Source organism: Colobus angolensis, unplaced genomic scaffold (genome assembly GCF_000951035.1).
Source record: "Colobus angolensis palliatus isolate OR3802 unplaced genomic scaffold, Cang.pa_1.0 Scaffold65, whole genome shotgun sequence".
In the NCBI taxonomy this organism is placed as follows: Eukaryota; Metazoa; Chordata; class Mammalia; order Primates; family Cercopithecidae; genus Colobus; species Colobus angolensis.
In genome coordinates, this window is record NW_012120154.1 from 5,094,397 (window position 1) to 5,098,089 (window position 3,693).

General features: G+C 50.7%; 1 protein-coding gene across 3 annotated transcripts in view; it reads left to right on the forward strand.

Moving 5' to 3' along the window:
• The first annotated feature begins 2,715 nt into the window (after window positions 1-2,715).
• Window positions 2,716-3,693, forward strand: part of EIF3D (eukaryotic translation initiation factor 3, subunit D) — a 19,350-nt gene continuing 18,372 nt past the window's right edge. The window contains exon 1 of one of the 3 annotated variants that reach the window (XM_011964310.1): window positions 2,716-3,074. The gene's annotated coding sequence lies outside the window, so the exon portion shown is untranslated. The remainder of the gene's footprint in view (window positions 3,075-3,693) is intronic. The other 2 variants (XM_011964311.1, XM_011964312.1) reach the window with 2 other exon arrangements.

The window sequence follows — 3,693 nt, forward strand, 5'->3', positions numbered from 1 at the left end:
GTGGTGGCATGAGCCTCTAGTCCTACCTACTCAAAGAGGCTGAGGTGGGAGGATTGCTTGAGCCTGGAAGGTCAAGACTGCAGTGAGCCATGATCGCACCACTGCACTCCAGCCTGAGCAATAGAACAAGACTCTATCTCAAAAAAAAAAAATTAAAAAAATAACAAAGGGAAATAGGGACCACACCGGGCACAAAAAGATATTCATATTTCCCTCTAAGCATATAATAGGAAGCTACTAGAAGGTTGTGGACAGATTCTTTTGACTACCATATAGAGAAGAAACCCTAGAGCAGCAAGAGTGTATCCAAGCATGATGTGAAATGGGGATAAAAAGTGAGAGCATTCTGCGGGGCACAGTGGCTCACACCTGTAATCCCAGCACTTTGGGAGGCCAAGGTGGGTGGATCATGAGGTCAGGAGTTCGAGACCAGCCTGGCCAATATGGTGAAACCCCATCTCTACTAAAGATACAAAAAAATTAGGCGGGCGTGGTGGCACATGCCTATAATCCCAGCTACTCAGGAGAATGAGGCAGGAGAATTGCTTGAACCCAGGAGGTGGAGGTTGCAGTGAGCTGAGATCGTGCCACTGCACTCCAACCTGAGCAACACGGCGAGACTCTGTCTCAAAACAAAAAGAGAGAGAGAGGTTGAATAATCTGTCCAAGTTCACCCAAATGATAAGTGGAATTACTAGGTCCTTTCACATACATTTATTTTCACCCTCACAGCACCCTCTAATTATCATCTCCTATTTCCAAAGAAGGAAACAGGGCCAGGAATGTGAAGGCCACACATAGCTAGAAAGTGGCAGAGCTGGGTGGGCACAGTGCCTCACACCTGTAATCCCAGCACTTTGGGAGGCCAAGGCGGGCACATCACAAGGTCAAGACATTGAGACCATCCTGGCCAACATGGTGAAACCCTGTCTCTACTAAAAGTACAAAAATGAGCTAGGCATGGTAGTATGTGCCTGTATTCCCAGTTACTCGGGAGGCTGAGGCAGGAGAATCACTTGAACCCGGAAGGTGGAGGTCGCAGTGAGCTGAGATCGCGCCATTGCACTCCAGCCTGGCAAAAGAGCAAGACCCTGTCTCCAAAAAAAAAAAAAAAACTGGCAGGGCCTAGACATCAGATATGTCTAATAATTTCTAATAAAGGAGGCATGCTAGGAGGCTAAGGAAACCTATGTCAGTAGAAAGGATCTGAGGTTTGAATAAAGTCATGCCCTCAGATTATCTTTCATTGTTTTAAAATTCTGAAAGAAAGACACCAGGAGGAACTCCATAGCCTGGGAGTTGCTGAGAGGACAGCACTGTCATCTACTGCAGTAAAGCAGTTCGTGAGTCGTCACTTTGGAATCACAGCTAACGCGGAGCTCCTGGGCTCCAGCATAAACATATCCGTACAATCTATCCAAGTGAGACCCAGAATCTGAATTTTTTTTAATACCATCCTGGTCAGGTGTGGTGGCTCACACCCGTAATTCCAGCACTTTGGGAGGCCGAGGCAGGAGGACTGCTTAAGCCCAGGAGTTCAAGACCAGCCTTGGCAATATGATGAGTCTTCGTGTGGACAAAAATTTTTTTTTAAATTAGCCAGGTGGCTGGGCGCAGTGGCTCACGCCTGTAATCCTAGCACTTTGGGAGGCTGAGGTGGGTAGATTACCTGAGGTCAGGAGTTCGAGACGAACCTGGTCAGCATGGTGAAACCCCGTCTCTACTAAAAATACAAAAATTAGTCCGGCATGGTGGTACACGCCTGCAATCCCAGCTACCTGGGAGGCTGAGGCAAGAGAATCGCTTGAACCTGGAAGGCAGAGGTTGCAGTGAGCTGAGATCCCGCCACTGCACTCCAGCCTGGATGACAGAGAGAGACTCCATCTCAAAATAAATAAATAAATAACTATTAAAAAATAAAAATTTACCCAGGCATGGTGATATGCACCTGTAGCCTCAGCTAATCCGTACGCTAAGGCAAGAGGATCACTTTAGACCAGGAGTTAAAGACCAGCCCAGGCAACATAGTGAGACCCTGTCTCTACAAAATTTTTTAAAATAATTAGCTGGCTGGGTACGGCCGCTCATGCCTGTAATCCTAGCCCTTTGGGAGTCCCAGTGGGTGGACTGCTTGAGCTCAGGAGTTTGAGACCGGCCTGAGCAACATTACAAAACCCCATCTCTACCAAAAATACAAAAATTTAGGCAGGCGTGATGGTGTGTGCCTGTGTAAACCCAGCTACTCGGGAGGCTGAGCTGGGAGGATCGCTTGTACCTGGGAAGTCGACGGTGCAATGAGCCGTGATCCTGCCACCACATTCCAGCCTGGACGACAGAGAGAGACCCTGTCTCAAACAATAAATAAAAACAAATAAAAACAGTGTTCCAGAAATCCCTGTCCTACAATTAAGTTTGAGAACCGTGTAAGTATGGTTTGAACTCTGGCGGTTAGACCCTAAATTAGCAGTCTGATCTAGGCAGGTCACTTGGCACCTCTGAGCCTCAGTTTCCACAACTATAAAGGCGGAGGGGTAACAATAAAGTCCGCCGAAGACCCCGACCAACCTTCCCTGCGGTGAGCTTCACACTAAGCGGGCTGATAAAGCAGGCGGGGAGTCGCGAGTGACTGTGGGATACATGGGGGGGGGGGGGGAGGTCAAGACGTGCCGCGAAGCATTGTGGGACACAGAGGGACGCCAGCCGCTCCCCGCCTCCAGCTTCGATTGTTCGGCCGCCGCGTTTCAGTGACGAACGCCCTCTTTGGGCGTTCCCGGATACCGCCTGACGTAGTACCAATCACATCTCTCGCGTCTCGACGTCTCAGAGGCTAATAAGGACGCCTGGCGAAACGCAGGAACGGATTTCCGGGTGGACCTTCGCTTTACGGCTCGTAAGTTCTTCCGCCCAACCCAGAGGAAGCGGGAGCGCAGTTTACGACAGCGCCGGTCGTGTTTACGGCGGCGTCCGCTGCGCGCGCATGTTTTCTTTTTTCCTGGTTTCTCGGAGTGCTCCTGCTAACGCGGTTCCCGGCTAGCACCATCTGTTGCCATCCCGGCCGGCCAAGGCCGTTACAGGTGAGCAGCATGTTTCATAGGTTCTTGCGGACCTCTGGAGCCGGCTCGGACTAGGTCCAGCCTTTGGGGGCCTCACGGAAGAGACCTCTCTTAGTCCCTTCCTGCTGTTGCCGTTTCTCCGCTGGGCGGGGCAGGAATCCACTTTCGGGGGCCCCACGTCCAGCACACTACTGGACGCGGGACAAGACCTTGTGGGTGAGGTCCCTGGCCCTAGGCCCTGCTCATTGCCCAGGGACTGGGTGAATTTGACACCTTGACTTTTTGAGTGGGATCTTAGGGGTGCCAGGTTGAGCGGTGTTTGGCCCCTGTTCTTAGGAATTCCCAGTGCATAGGTTACCTTCCCTTTTTTGTGAAACTGGAGACGAGGATAGGTACGCCACCCCCTGTTCAGCGATGGACAGCGTTGATCTGCAGTGGCCTGCCAGCCACAGAGCCCCTTCTGAGTGCCTTCTTGGAGCCTCCCCATCCTGCCCCTCTAACCAATACAGCTGTTACTTCGTTTTTACGGAGCAGCTCAGTTTCTCCTCCTGGTTCCTCTCTGCTCTCCTTAAAAAAAAAAAAAAAAAAAAAAAAAAAATTAAAAGGCAGCGTTGATCTGCAGTGGCCTGCCAGCCACAGA